At 39.5% G+C, this 20,198-nt stretch overlaps 1 protein-coding gene across 1 annotated transcript in view; it reads right to left on the bottom strand.

Annotated features, from left to right (window-relative positions):
* Nucleotides 1-18,391, bottom strand: part of sema4c (sema domain, immunoglobulin domain (Ig), transmembrane domain (TM) and short cytoplasmic domain, (semaphorin) 4C) — a 60,635-nt gene extending 42,244 nt beyond the window's left edge. The window contains exon 1 of the mRNA XM_077241594.1: nt 17,921-18,391. The gene's annotated coding sequence lies outside the window, so the exon portion shown is untranslated. The remainder of the gene's footprint in view (nt 1-17,920) is intronic.
* Nucleotides 18,392-20,198: the final 1,807 nt, after the last annotated feature.

Here is a 20,198-nt window from a genome sequence, read left to right as displayed (position 1 = left end):
CACATACACAGACACACACTCTATGACTAGACAGTGTGTGGGAGGACGGCCTTTCGGAGACGGTTGAGAAACAGTCTAGAGAATCTTCTGTGCTAAAATAGTTTCACTCATACGGCACCTTTTAAGAGGTCCGTGACCTTGAAAGTACTTGTGCAACTTTTCTGTCGAGAAATCGTGATAAGTTCACTGTAGCACATAGTGTTTAGTGCAAATGTGTTTTGAACTTTGAACTGCACGTGTGTTTCCTGTTTGGCAAAACATTTTTGGTTTTGTAGCCAAAATATAGTCTAAGTGCTAAAAACTTTAAATATATTTATGTATATATATATATTACAGGGCTTAACATTAACACCCACAACCCGGTGAATTTTGTAATCTTTTTTTTACATTATTCAATTGTAGTCTTTTAAAAAGGAATCTGAAATAGTAAACTAAGTGCAATGTGGTGTTGTCAAACATATTGATTTTCCAATATATATCAATACTGAAATATCTGAAACGCTTCCAATACTCATTTTCCGCAAAATAGATACATGATACAAGCCACGCTTTCCCGCTCTCTCATCTCTCCGACAGCTAGTTGACACACAAACCCACTTCCCCTCACTTATTCGTTTCATTTGCTCCGGATGAATATTGTTGGTGTTAATGGACTTGAAATTTGGCATGGGATTGCGAGTATTGTACATCATTTTACTCATTCCCGCAGATTATAAAGCCGCACCTCTCAGTAATAAATTGAGTTCTGTTTTTCGCTGCTTATTGCGCTTAAACAGCTTAAACAATACACACAAAATAATGTCAAAATGATGGTCTTGGCGAGTATTTACATAGACACAGTTAATTTTTAAGTGAATGTAAACAGTTGAGAAAGAAAACGCATGTGTAACAGTATATGCTTCAGGGCTTAAAGTGACAGCAGCCTAATATACCAGCAGCCAAATTATGAATTAGTATTAAAAATATCTATATGGTAGGTTTTTCCCATGGTATTAATTTCAAAATTGTGGCCAGTGAAAATGCTGAGTGGCTAACTTTGGGAAACCACTAGCCGCAGTGGCTGGTGAGCAATATATATATATATATATTTATTTATTTATTTATTTAAAAATATATAAGGAAATTACAAAAATATTATTGTGTAAAATGTAAATATAATTTTTACAAATATGTTAGCAATGTATTGTTTGACATTTATTTTGAAATATATTAAAAATATATCTGAAAATGTATTTTTTCCATATTGGGTGTGTGTTTTATACACACTGATGAGTGTTTTTGTAAGATATGCCTATATTCATTATAAAGTATTTGAGAGGATCTGTATGCTACATGTGAGTGGGTACAGAGATTTTGGGTGCCTTTGCTTAGTATGTGAGTGTTTTGTGTTTATATAAGTGGGAGGATCACAAAGTAATGCTCTGGCTTCATTTCAAGCCTTTTCACAACAAATCCCAGGGCTGTGTCAGATTTATCTGAAAATTTTCTCATAAAAAAAAGTACAAACCAAACAAATCCCATGTAAGGAGACGCCCACCTTTATAAACAGCTGATCAGAAGCACTGGATTCAAACCTGCCCCCACCAAACAAACTTTCTTTCTCTTATGGGTACACAATTAAGTGTTCTTGTTTATACTGTCCTGCTGTGAGGGCCCTAAGGATAAAGACAATCTTGCATTATTACAATACAAAACTATTTGTCTTGTTAGATAACATTTCATATGGGTAAACTTTATGAACCAGAATTACTACCTTATTCTCAAAGACCTTTCTCACAATGGCCGTAATTATATTTTGCTGTATACTGTAAAGAGATTGAGCGAAAGCGACAGATGGTGACTTTGTATGGTGCATGAAAAACAACATTAAGTAATTTGGTTTACTTTCAATTGTTTAAAAATCAGTTTGTCTTGCTTTTCGCATTAGTTCAGCTCCACTATAAAACAATCTGCTCTCTCATTTATCTGTTTTTGATAGTTGAATACATACTATTTTCTTAATGACGTTTCCGTTTTCAACAGCAAGTGTTTGTGAGGTTACTGATATCTCAGCTGTGTTGGATGAGACTAGAGAAAACTGAATATTTTAGGAGAGTTTTATTCATGAGGTATGAATAATAGAAAATTGCACATATCCATTTCAAATAAGTGCATACTCACATGCTTTATTGACCGTAAAATATGTGATGGCTCACCTTTGCGCACATACTGTAGACACACAGAGGTGAGGTAAGGTTGAGGTGAGCTCATATGTTTACCTCAGACTCCATCCCAAAGGAAATAGTAGAGCTGCTACACGCTTTAATGAGGATATACTATGGTATCCAGCTGATTACTGCAGTCTCTGATGCATCCTAATATATCTTTTCACCCTGTATAAAACATCACATCATAAAAGAAACATCATTGTCCTTAATTACGACGTGATGACATCAAGCCTTTGGGATAAGCCTCACATGCTGGTTCTAATTGCAATAATTCACACATATGGCCGGTGCTTTAAAACGAATCAATGTTTCTGTTTAAACATCAGGTAAATAGTTTGATGGCAGTCTGTCACTGTAAATTAGCTTATGCATTCAGTGATTGTTGAATTAAAGTAAACCAGCTGCCAGTTGTTTATCGTTAAAAATAATTGAGCTACACACTATCTTAAGGTTAATTATGATACATCTTGAACCGAAACATTCATGCAGATTTGCAGTTATGCAGCTGGAATTCTCAAAAAACAGAACAAAAACCAAAGTGAATCATTCATGTGCAGTAAAGGATTACAGTCAAGAACATGTCCATGTTATATTTCACGGCAAAATCAAAAGGAAGAAATAATAAACTATATGTACATAAAGATTTTTTTAAAGTTATTACTTACACACAAAACTATATAAAAAATATTTTTATCTGCTACAATCTTGAAAATTAACCTCATTAATGTAATGCTACAAATGTATGTATGTGTATATATATATATATATATATATATATATATATAAGTATCTCACAAAAGTGAGTACACCCCTCATTTTACACCCCCTACATTTCAGCAAACATTTCTCAAGGGGACAATACTATAGAAATGAAACTTGGATATATTTTAGAGTAGTCAATGTGCTGCTTGTATAGAAGTATATATTTACTGTCCTCTGAGAATAACTCAACATACAACCATTATTGTCAAAATAGCTGGAAACAAAAGTGAGTAGGCCCTAAGTGAACATGTCAAATTAATATTTTGTGTGAGCCCCATTGTTATCAAGCACCGTCTTAATCCTTCTAGGCATGGAATTCTCCACAGATTCACAGGTTGTTGCTGGGATCCTCTTCCACTCCTCCATACTGACATCACGGAGCTGCTGGCTGTTAGACACATGGCTCTTCTCCACCTTCCGCTTGAGGACGCCCCACAGGTGCTCAATACGGTTCAGGTCTGGAGACACACTTGACCACTCCATCACCCCACCTTCAGCTTCCTCAGCAAGGCAGTTGTCATCTTGGCGGTGTGTTTGGGGTCATTATCGTGCCGTTCAGCCCAGTTTCTGAAGGGAGGGCATCATGTTCTGCTTCAGAATGTCACAGTACATGTTGGAATCCATGTTTCCCTCAATGAAGCGCAGCTCCCCTGCACCAGCAGCACTCATGCAGCCCCAGACCATGATGCTACATGTGGCTTTGCATGGTTAAACGGCGTACAGCTATTATCACTTAGGGTGTACTCACTTTTGTTGCCAGCTATTTTGACAATAATGGCTGAATGTTGAGTTATTTTCAGAGGAAAGTAAATATATACTTCTATACAAGCAGCACATTGACTACTCTAAAATATATCCAAGTTTCATTTCTATAGTATTGTACACCCATAAAGATTAAAATAATTAGAATATAGAACATATACCAAATTTCTATTGCTAAAATATATTACAAAATATTACATATTTATAATATCTAATATATAGATGGATTAAAATAATGAAAACAGTGTGGAAGGGTGCTGAATTGTCATTAAAATGAACTTAAAAAAGTTTAGATATGTATTTTCTCTTTTGATTTTAGGGTGAAACATACTTTTGTTGGCTTCACCCTGGTAAATAGAAGTGCTCTCTCTGTGTTCTAATACACACACACACACACACACACACACACACACACACACACACACACACACACACACACACACACACACACACACACACACACACACACACACACACAGAATATGAGAGTACAGCTGAGCATGTGAGAGCCAGAGAGTGACAAGGAGTAGACATGAAGGGCAGAAACAGAGTACTAGAGTAAATAGAAACGGGGGGAGATGGGCAGATGGATGACACTGGAGAAAAAAAAAGCAGAGGAAACAGAACAAGAACAGAGAAAAGGTGAGAGACAGAGGGCAAGACATAGTAGAGACGCAGAAAGATGTATTGCATTGAAAGAGACCAAGAGACAGGGAGAAAGGGTGTTGAGAACAGTGCGAAGAAAGAAGGGAAAAGCAAATGAAGTCTATAGAGGGAGAGCTGGGAAGGGAGAGGAAGTTCTCTGCGGACACAGATGAGGTCACATTTATTAATAACACCCCCACTAAAACAAACAGGCACAGAGTGTGCACAGACAAGGATCATTTTAATGGGACAATATGCACATGTATGCATGCCTGTGTTCCCCTGTGTATGTGTGTGTAGAAGTTTGTTTAGTAGGACACGTTGCCCCTGATATATCTCAGCAGAGCAGATCTGTCAGAGAACACTGCATAGAGAAGAGAAAGAAAGAAAGACCAAGAGAGTCAGAAAAATAGAGGTTACACAGGGCCATGGTGGTGGTTGGGAGCTTGGATGGATTAGAGGCACATCTGTCAAAAGCTAACAGAAACAGAGAGAGAGAGAGACGGAGAGAGAGAGTAACTCATATACTGCTGACTTACTGCCAACTGCACATTTTACCGCTGTGATTAGGGATGTCAAAAGTAACGTAACTTCTGTACCACGTCGACACAAAAATAAAACAAGACACTAGTCTTTCTACTGTATCTGTTGTATCACATAAACACTTCAAACAGTCAATGGCATGCTTTCTCTGGGAGAGCTCATTATATATGTATGTATAGTTGACAGGAGTGGCACCAGAGTGCTTTAAGGTTCGACGTTTTGTGCGTTCAGAGATGCTGTTCTGCAAACCTCAGTTGTAACAAGTGGGTATTTGAGTTACTGTTGCCTTTCTATCAGCTCAAACCAGTCTGACCATTCTCCTCTGACCTCTGGCATTAACAAGGCATTTTCGCCCACAGAACTGCCGCACACTGGATATTTTCTCTTTTTAGGACCATTCTCTGTAAACCCAAGAGATGGTTGTGTGTGAAAAAATCCCAGCAGTTTCTGAAATACTTAGACAAGTCCATCTGGCATCAACCCACAAACCTTGCTAAAGTCTCTCAAATCACCTTTCTTTCCCATTCTGATGAAATATATACAAAATAATATATAAAAAAATATTCACACATGCATTTAAAATCAAGCTATAAATCAAACACAAATATTTCATAATATTATAGCTCTATAAATGCTTACAAATGGCACTATCCACTATTGTGCCCTTGCTGTTGACTTGCACATTTGGGGCCTTTGCTGAAGGATGTCTATGAAGTCTACGAGAAGACAAGGCACACATCGATGCCACCAACGGAAAAGACTCAACAGTCCATGCAAAGTGTTCTTCCACTGGTATTGATTACTGAAATTTTGGTATCAGGACAACCAAAAGTACATCAGATTTCCAGCAAGTTCATATGAAGTCTAGCTACTCAAAGCCATCTGAATGACCACTAAATCAATCTAACCTACTACTAAAGGCTGCGTATCACTCTCTCACTCTCTTTATTTTCTCAGTAGACAAGGACTGAAATTCTATCTCTCTGCTGTATAGGGTTGCTAATCCTGACTTCTTTCTGGTAATGGATTTGTAATAGGTAAAAAGCTGAGAAAGAGAAAGCGAAGGCCCGTTTTCTGTTCTACTCAGCGGAACCCATGCAGACGCTCTCAAACCCTCTCTGGCCTCGGTCTAAATTCATTTAGAACCACTTTCGGTCAATGGCTAGCTAATAAACTGCTGGTAAATGTTGCTAAGTTTAAAATCTGCTATTAAAATCCACAACAGACCCAGAGGCAATCAACGACTGTGAAATCTTTCAGTGCAGCTAGCTCACATCGCACTTCGCACGCATCTTTAAATTGATACGTTCAGGGTGCAAAGTGATTTGGATACAGGCGATTTGGCACTTACAAATGATAATATATTTTCCTTTAAAGGGTGCAATGAAAATAACATTTCAGAGTGGCATGAAGACACACAAAGAGAGATGAGAGAGAAGGGAAATATGGGGAGAAGTACGCCACCGGGCTGGCCAGGGGTCAGTGGCATGAAGTGAAAAACAAAAGAAAGTGAAAAACCAGCAGAGAAGAGGAGAGCACTTCAGGTCTCCTCCTGAGAGGATGCAGGCCACCTGTGCAGAATCCTTGATTACACTTGTAAAAAGTGAAGCCAGACACACACACGCACGCACGCACAAACAAACACACACACACGCACAAACAAACACACACACACACACACACTCGGAGTCATTGATCCATTAATACTAACACTTTATCATCTATTCTATATCTATTATCTTAAAAAAAAAGTTAGATTAAACTGGGAAGGGTCACTTGCATATTGTAGTCCTTTTATTAGTCTCACTGCTTCTATTGTTCTCATTTGTAAGTCGCTTTGGATAAAAGCTTCTGCTAGATTAATAAATGGAAATGTATTATGTATGTTTATGTATATTATTACAATCATCATTCTGGAATCACAGAATTAACCCCTTTAGACAGCATGACACAGGAAAAAACTATTAAGGATGCAATGTAATAGACAATTTTGAAATAAATTAAAGTCCCTGTAAAGGCAATTCTAAAAAAAAATCTAAACACATTATAAATGTTAGAAATGTATTGCTAAAACCCATTACAAAGACTGTGAACTGTGAAATACTGAATTGTGGAGTTAGACCGTTAAACAGTTTTTCACCATTGCTGTGTTCAGGATTTTTTGGGCGGGGTTAAAACGGAGGATCACCACCAACACCTGCCTCTGTAGTGATCATTTTACACAGGATAGTTCTATAAACTTTCGTCGGAGACAACTGGGATTCACTGATAAACCGCTGTTACTGGTGAATGGGGCCGAAATTACTATCTGGAGACAGGCCCCCAGCGTTTGAGAGCATTTTTTCAAGATTTTGATAGCTTATTTTATTTACTTGGCGGCTTTTTTAATCATTCAAATTTGGCTGGGTGGCTAATAACACATTTTTCTGTGGTGTGACAAACTCAGAACACATACTTAAGGATGCATTCAAATCAAAAGATTTCTATTTGAAACAAATGCTGCGCTTTTGAACTTTCCATTATTCAAATAATCCTGAAAAAATGTTTCATGGTTTCCACAAAAATATTAAGCAGCAACTGTTTTCAACATTGATATGAAAAATAAATGTTTCTTGAGCCCTAAATTAGCATATTAGAATGATTTCTGAAGGATCATGTGACACTGAAGACTGGATTAATAATGCTAAAAATTCTGCTTTGCCATCACAGGAATACATTTCATTTTTAAAATATATTAAAATAGAAAACAGTTATTTTAAATTGAAATAAAATTCCACAATATTAATGTTTTGACTGTATTTGTAATCAAATAAATGCAGCCTTGTTAAGCATAGGATACTTTCAAAACAAAAATTGAGCCCAAAGTTGTGAAAGTCACTATCGATAGAGACAGACAGACAGACATATAGATAGATAGATAGATAGATAGATAGATAGATAGATAGATAGATAGATAGATAGATAGATAGATAGATAGATAGATAGATAGATAGATAGATAGATAGATAGATAGATAGATAGAGCGATAGATAGATAGATAGATAGATAGATAGATAGATAGATAGATAGATAGATAGATAGATAGATAGATAGATAGACAGACAGACAGATCTATCTATCAACATCAATAGGCTAATCATTTTATTGTGCATTCCTAAAAATAGCAGCATCCCTACAAAAACAGGACTTCCATTCCATCAATACTCCAGGACACATGATGCGTTCAGTCAATGCAAATCATATCTGTGATATACAATCCAGCACTAATATGTAAGTCATACCTGCATCTCCAGGTACATACTAATGGAGTGAAGAGCTTCAGATTACCCATGACAGCTCTGAGCACAGCTTAACCCACGACAATAAACACACACACAATACTGCTTTGTTAACGCCGGGTGGGGAACCCCACCACCACAACAATACAAGTGCACACACAGCGTCACACGGCGATCACAAGCAAAACAGCCATGAGAGTCGCTCTGTCAGACACACACCTACACACACAGCAAGTGTTTTAATGGTAAGCCTGCGTTATTAATTAAATAAAAGCTCCCTGAGGGAGGGGAGGGGGTGTGTGGATTGTGTGAATTTAATCAACACACATTCAATAACAGCATCAGAAGTCTGGATGGGCAGAGAGCGAGCGAGAGAGAGAGAGAGAGAGAGAGAGAGAGAGAGAGAGAGAGAGAGAGAGAGAGAGAGAGAGAGAGAGAGAGAGAGAGAGAGAGAGAGAGAGAGAGAGAGAGAGAGAGGTAATGTCACGCTGTGTTGCCGTAACGCTCTCTTTCAGCTTGTGGCACGAACGGATGCAGCATAACTTGATCACATTAGTCAAATCATAATGAGTGGTTTAAACTACATTGTATTATAATCAACAATGCAGTCTATGATGCAAGCAAGCAGGTCAATCAGACAAAACTAGACCACACCTTTTATAATCAATAAAGTAGACTATATAGCAAGCAAGGGTTGGTGAAATTAAAAATAAAGGACTAAAAACTAAAATCAATCCTTTTAAATGCCACAATTACATTTCGACAACACAACATTATAATGTTAGATGACGAAAAAAGTATCTAAATGTAAAAATAGACAAAATTAGCATGCATACTTAAAGGCAGGGTAGGGGATTTGTTCCAGAAACATTTTTTGTTATGCTGGGTGAAAGTCTCTTCACATCCTGATAACAATCGCTACATGTATTTATATACTGTACAGTATATACTGTCTGTGGAAGGCACGTGACCATAAAATGTTCATCCAATCATTGCATTTGGTCCGAATAGATGGAAACCTGTGGTGTTATATACTCTGTTTGTGACTCAATTTTATGCGTTTCAATAGCAACACTATCAACGCCTAAATGAATCTGCAGCAGTCAGGTGATACAGGTCAGTGCTCTTTAAGTTGTTTATGTTCATCATTATTGTGATGTTATGTGCTTTAAGATATGTGATAGTTTAATGCCGTCTCTCATCTCAAGACGCTTTGCAAACTCTGCTGTGTGCGTTCATGTGTTTTGAAGGAGGCGTGGCTTTGGAGAAGGGAGGATCTCATCATTTCAAAGCTAGCTTGCTATTGCTAGCCACTCTGAAAATTGCCTACCCTACCTTAAATAATGCAATAATGGATGCTCAAAAAAATCAGATAAAGTCTTAAGAATAGGTTTGCGATGCTTTTTGGAAATGCAGCCCTGGTCAAATAGTCATGCCCCAAAAACTTACTGGTTCATAGAAATGATTTAACAAATCAAAATTCTATTGATACATATTTTACCAGGTCTGCTTGTAATCAACATATGCCAAATTTCAAGTGGCAAAATCAGTCAAATGGCCTAGAAGGTGTGTGAAAATCTGAATCTAGATGTAGACACGCTCACGGATTCAGATGAAAGATCTACATTCTGGTCCATAAGTTTCAGAAATAATATGCAAAGAAATGTACATTTGCATATTAGAGCACCACCCTGTGTTCAATTCTAACAAAATCTGATAGACAGCATCAGATAGACATCCTGCATGTATATGCCAAGTTTACAACTTGTTTACGACCGAGTTTACATTCCAGCTGAGCAACTGCCATTGAGAAGAATAGGAATGCTATCGGATAGATATCTCCAGAAATTACAGATGTTCTTGACACTGCTTTTAGTGATTTGACACGACAACTATTAGTCCCATTACAATTGACAAGACAGCCTACGCCACAAACACGCATTTGTGAAAAAATTGTGGCAGCGATACAAATGTGTAGCTTTGTGTTGCTCTTTCACAGCGTGGATGGTGTATTTGTGGGATGAAGGGAAAAGTGAAAGGGCAGAAAGGTATCCAGGGGACCTGGTCTGTTTCTCCCACCCGTCTTTCTCTATTATCCGTCAACCTCTTTTTAAGAGATGCTTTATTGATTTTCTCATGCGTGGTAGAGCCATGGCTTACCAGGGGGGTTTTCTCTCTCTCTCTTTCTCTCTCCGCCTTTCTCGAAGTGCTGCCTTTTTTGTGTGTGTCTGAGAAGGAACTTTGCTTAATAGGTGCAAAAAATAAGCTCCTAGATAAACTGTTCCATGTGTGCTGGGGAGGTGAGAGAGAGAGAGAGAGAGAGAGAGAGAGAGAGAGAGAGAGAGAGAGAGAGAGAGAGAGGCAAAGGAAAAGAGAGAAGGAGCAGGCAGCACGTGGAAAGGGTCTATTACAAACACACAGGGGCACTCGGCATGCGGATCCAAGGGAAAAAAGACTCACTGGAGGGAAAAGAGATGGAGAGAGGAGCAGAAAGAGAAGGAGTGACTGAGGAGATTGATGCTGTATTTGCTGTCTGCTGGTTTGCCGTTATCTCTGTTTCTCAGGTCCTGAGTTTATGGGCACTCCCATGCTTTGCTCCCCTATCTTCCTCTCTCTTACGCCTCTTCAGGAAAGAAATTCTCTCTCTTTCTCAGTTTCCATTTAAAGTACAAAAATAAAATAAAATTTAAATATAATTTAAAATACCATCGAGCAATGACAGAATGAACAAGAATAAAGGAATAGAGTTCATCCAAAAATTTAAATTCTGTCATTATTTACTCATCCTCCTGTCATTCCAAACACAACACATGATTTTATGAGGAATATCCAGACCACTCTTTTCCATATAGTGAATAAGGACTGAGGCTGTCAAACTTCAAAATGACAAAAAGCACCATAAAAGTATCCCGTTCCATGGAAGAAATAAATTCATACAGGTTTGGAACAACATGAGGGTGAATAAATAATGACAGATTTTGTTCATTTCTGGCTGAACTATTGCTTTAAGAATACTTTATTGCACAGACAACATTGAATATGATGATCACAGTGGTTTCTGAGGGTGTGCAGCTCAAATATGAATATTGCAGATGCATATCTATCCTCCCCCAGTAGCATTTGCATCTGATCTCTCTCTTTCTTGATATTTTACATCAGCATGCTGTCTCTATCTGCATTAGTCTCTCTCTCTGAGTGACAGAGCTAGTGTGGCTGCGTGTGAGAGGCGCAGCAGGAGGTGTGCAGCATGTAGCGAACCAGGGTTAAAGGTCGTCCTGCAGAAGATGGGGGAGGGTGAAGGGCTAAGCGCTCGCACACACTGCCTCACCAGGGTTTAATGGTCCAACAGCCTCGCTATTGTTACTTCATCCTGTGGGTCTTGCACATCTGGGGGGAGATCTGCTTTGGGGATCAAGCTGTAGAAACGGGCAGAGGAACCCGCCTTACACCAGGAGGCAGAGGTGTCGGGGTGGTCCAGGCCTGTGCGGGGGGATTTTTGTGGACGTATTTCCCGAAGGGAAGGGGGCCGAGCCCAGCTGTGGAGCTGTTTCTGCCCCAATGGCAACTAACAGCCACTTTTATTGTGTGTGAATGCTGGTGTGCTTGACTGTTTGTTCCTCTGGTGTTTCCTGCTGCTAACAGTTCAATCTTCAAGTCACACGGGAAAGAATTATGTTAAAGGGCAAAACAATGCCAAAATGAGTTAGATTGCTACATTTTCTAAGGAACATTGGCCAAAACATGTTGTTACACTGCAACACGCCTAACTTTATAATGGCGCTTCTGATTTTGAAGTCCACAAAAGTGTATCCATCCATCATAAAAATAATCTCCAAGTAGACTCCAGGGGGTTAATAAAGGCCTTCTGAAGCAAAGCAATGGGTTTTTGTAAAAAAAAAAAAATCCACATTTATAACTTTATAAACTAAAATAACTAGCTTCTAGCAGCAGCATTTACTGTTAACTGATCCGCTCTGAGACGCTGCAAACACCGGCGGATAATAAGCTTCACTCTAAAAGACGCAGTGCATTTATTTATGTAATTAAATCACAGTCTTCGCAATTTGATAATCGCATACTGCAATTTCTGATTTATTATCATTAATCGTGCAGCCCTAAACACAAATGGTGTGGGACGCGTTATGTACTTCAGTTAATGCCTAGGCTTAAGGTTTGTCTGAATTCTAGCGCCACTAATGATATGAACTGTAAAGGCTGAACAGCCACCAACTGCTTATTTGTTCAGATGTGTTTAAAACACTGCAATTTTCACATTACAACCTGAACTGAACTGAGTACCAAATACTCTCTTACCCCTTTTCCACCAAAGCATTTTGAGAGCCGGTTCGGAGCCGGTGCCTACACGCGAACCAGTTCTTTGTGTTTCGACAGCCAAAGAACCGGTTCTCAGCCAGGAAAACTGGTTCCAAAGCGGCACCAACTCTTTGCTGGACTAGAACCAGAGAACCGTTCTTTTACCACGTCATGCTTACGGCGGGGGCTGGGGGCGGGTTTAGATGTGTTCTAAACATCTTTTCTGACCGCAAAGCCAGGAGAAACATTTGCAGAAACACGATGTAGTCCGCCATTGTAATTGTTATGCTTGAAGTTGGCGCAAGCGTTTATAGATTTTTTTTATTTTACATTTTTTTTTATTGAACACATTATGTAAGCAAAGAAGAAAACAGTCACTATATAGAACAAATAAACGGAAAGAAAAAAAGACACAAGACAGGGGTACATAACTAATCAGAAAAGATTACATATCAAAGGAAAAGACTTACATATTTCAATTGTTTTTAAAGCCTTCTTCGTACACGAGTTAGATATAAACCTAAAGTAATGTTGTACTTGCAAGCGTTTCTAGCTGAGACGTATAGCGACGTACACAGTGACGTAACGACGTCGTTCGCTGGGCGCTCTAGTCAGTGGAAAAACAAACAGGTTCTGAGAAGGTTCGCAAGTTGAACCAACTATGAACCAGCACCAGTTCCGAACCAGTTCTTTTTTGGTGGAAAAGGGTTATCTGAGACCAGAGATGACACCGTTCCAACTCAAAAAAACACTTAAGCAAATACATTTTTCTTTTGGGGAGAAAAAACACCCATTAAATCCAGGCGAAGGGCAATATGAAGCACCCAAACCAGATGTAAGCTCAGCAAACAACCTGAGCCCGAGATGCATTAGGGCAAACATCTGTTAGGAACGCACGAGTAGAAGAGAGCGAGAGACAGAAAAGAGCAGCGAGAGAGGAGAATAGCTGCACTTGCTCAAAGCGAAAGCACAGACATGTGATTGCGCCTCTAAATAACATTTCTGTAAACACAATTTCCAAAAGGACATTTGGAACTGGCTCACGCTAAAGGAAAACATTGACCGGTTGTTTAATGCAGTTCAGCTCCTACCTGTGGCTGCCAGGCTTTGAATGTTGAAAAACAAAAATATGACCCTAATTTTAGGATGGATTGGAAGAAAAGCCCTGCAAACACAAACGCATACAGTCACTCTCATACATATACAACAAATGCACAGCTTGAAAAAATCACTAGAAGAGCCTGTGGGGAAGGACACTAAAATAGCAGATGGTCGATACTGGTCATTTGCTAGCAAACGAGAGGGCCTACGCTCTCCACCTTTCCCCTCTGCGCGGCCTCCATATGCAGCTCATAAAAGACACGCAAAACTGGCCTGATGGATCCATCTCAGCACCAGGAAAACGAGCCCCTGGGCGGAAGAATGAAAAACGAGGTGAAGGAACGCTACCGAAAACGGGCCGGTGAGGTATAATACTAAAATAACACTGGCTTGCAGAAGAAAGAAAGGTTTAGAATGACACAAGAGAGTAAATGATGACAAGTGTTTAAATTTTTGTCTATCGAAACTTGACTTTTCTAAAACATCAAGCCTGTATCACTTTCACAGCTCTGTGCGGATGTGTTTCTCAACCTCTGGCCCACAGCTGCGCACACACACACACACACACACACACACACACACACACACACACACACACACATACACACAACCATCATTCCAATATGTGTAAACACACTGGGGGATGGTGGAAAAAAGCACTACCCTTAACACAAATGCACACAAGCGGCCCTTCCAACCAAACACATGCAATTTCTTCTATATTTGCAGTACTGCACTTAAAACACTCTTCCCCGTCCTCTTATCTAAACATCACCCATGTCCATCCCCAGTCCCTGCTGTTTTCACTCTCCCATCTCACCATCCGCCTGCGTCCACTCAGAATCACGGACTCGCCTTGACTGCATGACCTCTCTCACTTTTACACATCACTCCTGAGACTCCTAGAGTACCATTGCACTCATTACAAATAGAGGTGCAGGCCAGAAAACAGAGAGACTAACTAGAGGCAGAGAGGAAATGGCATATAGGAGCACACACTGATAGAGAATAATGAGGGTTCTAGTCGAAGGGCTCGCCATCAATACGCACCGCCACCACACATGAACTCCCAGAGAGAGAGAGAGGGGGACAAATGACCCTTGTGCGGGCTTATATGGGAACACACTTCACAATAAGCCAGAGGACGGAAGGTGTCACGCAAGGCGAGGTATCGTGGTTGCCAATTGATTTCTATGCATTCGGCGTAGAGGTGGTTTAGGGACACGGTCACGTTGGTTATGACGGTGTGCTGAATGCGCTAATTGAACAACAGTGTCCGCAAAACCACACTATTATAACAAGACCCAAGGCCAGAACATTTGCTTCATGATGTCAGGGATGTAATCCAATAATTCATTCATGTGATATGAGTTCCTGCAGGGGCAGATAGCAAGCGCTCAGGATGACTTAGAAAAGAGGCTTTTGAATTCCATACAGGTACTTGTGATGGCTCTGTGTAATCCGCATGTTGTAGACATTATAATGCGTTTTTGATGCAATTCAAATGAGAGTTGTGACCGCGTTTGTGATGATCCAATTAATATGGATGGTTTATTCCTGTCATTTTACCATGAATGTATCTTTACAGTTGCATAAAAGGTCAAATTGTGGTTTGGATCTAGTCAAACAGCTTTTTAAGCTTAAGGATAGCACTTATTTAAAAAAAAAAACACTGTAGGCGTGAACATGCAGCTAAAAAAAAGACAAGTAGATATTACTACCTGATCTGAGCCTTTAAAATTCTTACATTGGAGTAACCGCTATTATTCAGTCATTATAAATCATTTCTTTGAACTGGATCAAACCGGTTAATTTAGATGTTACTCCATGAAGAACATTTTTACTTTAACTGACCTCTCTTTAAAGAGTCGGAGATGAAAGTCTTAATTTTAGGAGTTGGAATTCAACATTCCAGATTCCAGACTGGATGATCAGAATACTAATAGCTTTTACTGTCCTTGTGAATCCCTATTGTGTGTGTGTGTGTGTGTGTGTGTGTGTGTGTGTGTGTGTGTGTGTGTGTGTGTGTGTGTGTGTGTGTGTGATATTCAGTTTTAGGTACTATTGACCAAGGAAGGATGCGAGTCTATTGTGGCACAACAATGAGAAGATCTTCCCTCCAGGAGCCCAATTTGACTCTCAATGGATTTGAAGAACATCTGGGCTGAAGGGGTGACAGTGTATTGTCAACACACAAACACACACTTCCCAGCAAGCTATTCCCTGCCAGTTGCATTTAATGCGGGAACACTGTCCAGGACAGGCTGGAAACAAACATGAATGGAGCACATTTATACAGTTACTGCTATCCTCTCCTTCCACTGTTCATTAACAGACAAGAGCGTATGACAGCCCTACGTCACAATAATAAAGAGCTTTGTTCGAGGCTTCCAGTATCCTCTATGTTTGCAAGCACTGTATGAACCATTATAATAAACAATCAATTGTTCTTGGATGTGATGATACACACTGACCTCACTATTTCACATAAACACAACCACAATCTATAAAATCCCATTGAGATCCATTGCTCTCAACCTGTATACAACTTTTGTCATTTAAATTTTTTGGGGGGTCCACCCAAAAATGAAAATTCTATAATTTACTCATCTTCATGTCATTCCAAACCTGTATGACTTTTTGGTCAAAACTATTTGGTTACCAGCATTCTTAAAAATATCTTTGTTTGTGTTTTGCAGGTAAAAATGTCACACAGGTTTCGTTTTGAACAACATGAGGGTGAGTAAATCTTTGGGTGAACTATCCCTTTAAGAGGACCACAAAATGCGCACACACACAAACACACACTTCTCCCTGAAAAATAAATTAAAAGGTATTGTTCACCCAAAAACAAAAAGAATATTCTGTAATCATTAACTCACCATCAATCCAAACCCCCATGACTGATTGATCTTTTCCATGCCATATAAATAAATGAAATAAGGGTCACCACAAAAGTATCATAAAAGTCATCATTTCAAAGACTCCGGGAAAAAAACAACAATAGGTTTATGTGACAAACAGACAAAAGATTAAGTCCTCACATTCATCCTCACGCTTATTGATTAATTCATTAGAGTACACAAGGGAACTACCTAAGTCAGATTCATGATAAATAATTTATTTTAGTCAGATCTAGTAAAAAATGTTTAATTCCATTCACAAAGTTGATCTAAATTATTTGTTTACAAATCAGATGGATCTGATTCTGGAGTTGATCAATTTATCAACTTGCTGTTAACACAGCTCAATAGAGGGGAAGTTCACTGAATAATGACTTACATTTCTGCGTCGACTCACACTACTGATACTGTAAATCTTCAGAAGACTTGGGATGTGTACTTCATGGCGATTTTACATCTTATTTTAGACTTGACATCTTCAGTCACGTTTTATTGCCAAATTTGCCAATGCATGTAAAAACTGTGTTCCTCCAAAATGTGTCCTTTGTGTTCCACAGTGGAAATAAGTCATAAGTTCTTGGAGCGACATAAAGGTGAGTAAATAATGGCAGTATTTCTAATTTTTAGTTTAACTGTCTCTTTGACCATTTCTTTGCCTGATTGAGCACCCAGCCATATGAAAACACCAGTGTCCACTTCATGCTGTAATTACTGTAATCTCCAGAATGCAGTGCGCACTTATTTCATTATAGACCATCAGTCTATATGAAATGAAGGAAAACGCACTCTGTAAGACGTGCCACAGCTGGTGGTGGTCAATATTCAACATCACTTTTAGGCTATAATTTCCAGAAAATGCCATCATCGCTTAAACCTGTCACTAAATAATGATCAACCTCAGAAAGCGTTTTATTGTGCTGTGAACGTGGCAGGAACGTTGTAATTGCATTAAGAAAAAAGTGCTGATGTTGGGCTTTAAATATATACCATCCCATCACATATGCAATAAAAATCAGCGTTTGTTCACTCACTTAAATCTGGGACATAAAGATGTTAGTATCTTATTTGTTTTTACGTTGAAATGCGTGTCCAAACAAAACCGCACTGCGTTTTCGCCAAAGTGACACAAACTGACATCTACATGTATTACAATCAACATTAGTTAGGGTTTAAAACTTATCTAAACAATATGGCAACAGTTGGAGCTCCACCGACTGAACGACTGGCTGACTTAATGACGGTATCAAATATCCTTTCCACCCCCATCGCTTTTAACAATAAACGACATTTACAAAAAGCACTAATTACGTGACGTTTCGACGTCAATTAATAACAGAACGGAACACTGCAATAATAGAACACTGCAATAATCCAGTTGTATTTGTATTGGAGGCGTCAAACTTACCTCTGGCGAGTCAGTGCGTAACGCTCACGGACTGTCAGCGCGTCCAAAAACGCATGGAAACGCACACCGCGCTTGGTCTCAGAGAACCAGCATTTCAAAACGAGCCCAACAAAATCCACATTTCCCAAAGAAAGACTCAGCTCCTTGTGTTTTCCCGCATGCTTGCTTTCTTGACGTCTAGGGGAGCGAGCGAGCGGCGCGATGGTCGGTGTCGATTTACGCAGCCCAACTCTCTCCGTTCACTCCCTTTGTAGTAGTTCTAGAGAGGGAGGGTGTATTAAACCCGTCCAGATCCACTTCTTCAAAGCGGTTCTCCTCCGTCTCAGCAACTTAAACCCCGCGCCCTGCTAAAGTGAAGCTCTGTGAAAGAGACAAAGGTAGCGGATGGGAAGCGCAGCTCCAGTACGCCACACACACACACACACACACACACACACACTGCACTGGAGGATATACTGCCTCCTGATGGGTATCGGGAAAGCGATGAGGCGGACCGGTGGCTCACAAAAGCAGTACAAACAGGTCTCCGCCCCAATCGCCCAGTCCTGTACGGGAACGGGCCCGGAATATCATCATAATCAGGCGAAGTGAAGTATTTGTCATTCTCTAATGGGCTTCTGTGCTGTAGCCTACTACATTATTTTAATGACTTTTTCTAACACTTTACATTTTCCTTTCATACAAGCTGTTATATAGTAAATGTAAAAAATACGAATTAAGTAGGCCTATGTATTTAAGTACTTATTTATATTGTAACATGAGCACTGTAATACAAAATCTTTTTAACCAGAAATAGAGATGCACAGTAAAAATGCTATACATTTTAACAGGAAACATTTTTTTACAAATGAAAGAACTTTTATTGAAGCTACAGTCGGCAAGTCTGGCAGATTGAGTGGACTTAGGCAAAACTTTGAATGTTTACAACTCTCATGTCCCTCCCCCACTATCAACGAATACCCTCCCACCGAGTTCGTGCTCGTCAATGCGTGTGCAACCGATTTTCTGTGAACGCGCCCGTCTGATCAGCATCCATCAACACCATGGAGTATTTGGAGCTAGTCAGATAGCACATACAATAACACTAGCTTTACTACTGTTCTTACTCTTGTAAGAAAGATTGAGTAGCATTGATACTTCCAAAAAGCCGAACTTCATCCCTTCATCTGGACATGTTTATCCACCTAACGTTACGTTCACACGGATTTCAGTGCAAACAAAGCTAACGAACCTGCCCAACAAGTGCTAACGTTAGCTATCCATACCAACACATTTGGGCAAACATACTTAGATTACTAACATAACACTAAGAAATAAAGTAACTGGTTGATAAAGGATAATTACCTGTCGAGAAGAAATGTTGCAAGCTCTGCATCCAGCTTGAACCCAATTAAATCACGTAAATCTCTCCACCTTTTTAAATGCCGATCCGATGTTGATCCTGGTTTATTTACAGGCACGGTCGCTTTCTTTCTTTACTTCTTTCTTTTCAGCAAGTGTTGTCTTTTTCTGTGTTGTTTTTGACCTCCTAGCTCTTGAGTTTAACAGAGGAATTCGAATCTTCCACTCTTCCATACTGCAAACTTCAGGCGTGTGCATGTGATTGTAACGTGCGCGAAGGGTGGCGTGTGCACGACCTGTGATTGACAGTCAGATCTCACACCCCCCTGCGCTGATTGGACCCGATGATCCGGGAGCGGTGGATTTTTGCAAAACAAATAACACGCTCCAGGTGGAGTTAGAAGCTCGGGTTTTTTCTAAAACCACTTTATTTATGTTGTTCTGTCGGATTATAGTGTCAATTTCACTGAATATGATCAAAAAAATGTTGCCGACGGCAGCTTTAAGGCAGCTTTAAGGGGGCGGACACCAGAAGGCTTTTCCACAGAAAAACCAGGGATGCCATTAATTTTGGCGCACTGGAACGCTATAAGACGTATATCACTGCGTCCCCCCATTCAGCTAACATTTTAACAAGGCTGGCCAATTCACTCTCAGTGCAGGGGGCTCTTACCTGAGGCATGGCGGTAGCCACTCACCAGCCCTTTCACTCGCCTTAGCAGTGTTGATTTTGGGATGTTCCATGCCCTGGCTAACCCTAACCCTAAGACCAAAATCTTGAGTTACTTTACCAATACAGTGAAAATATTTGATTTAACATGATAAAACATGTAATCTTACCATACAATGTTAAGTTTGGGAATAATTTAACTTTAAAATATATATAAGTAAATTATTGTAAAAAAATAAAATAAATAATATATATATATAGGGTGAA

The sequence above is a fragment of the Siphateles boraxobius genome, unplaced genomic scaffold (assembly GCF_051911475.1).
Source record: "Siphateles boraxobius isolate OS27281-9 unplaced genomic scaffold, OSU_SipBor_1 24, whole genome shotgun sequence".
Classification (NCBI taxonomy): Eukaryota; Metazoa; Chordata; class Actinopteri; order Cypriniformes; family Leuciscidae; genus Siphateles; species Siphateles boraxobius.
The sequence above is the reverse complement of the archived record's forward strand: the minus strand, read 5'-3'. Positions and strand labels throughout refer to the sequence as shown.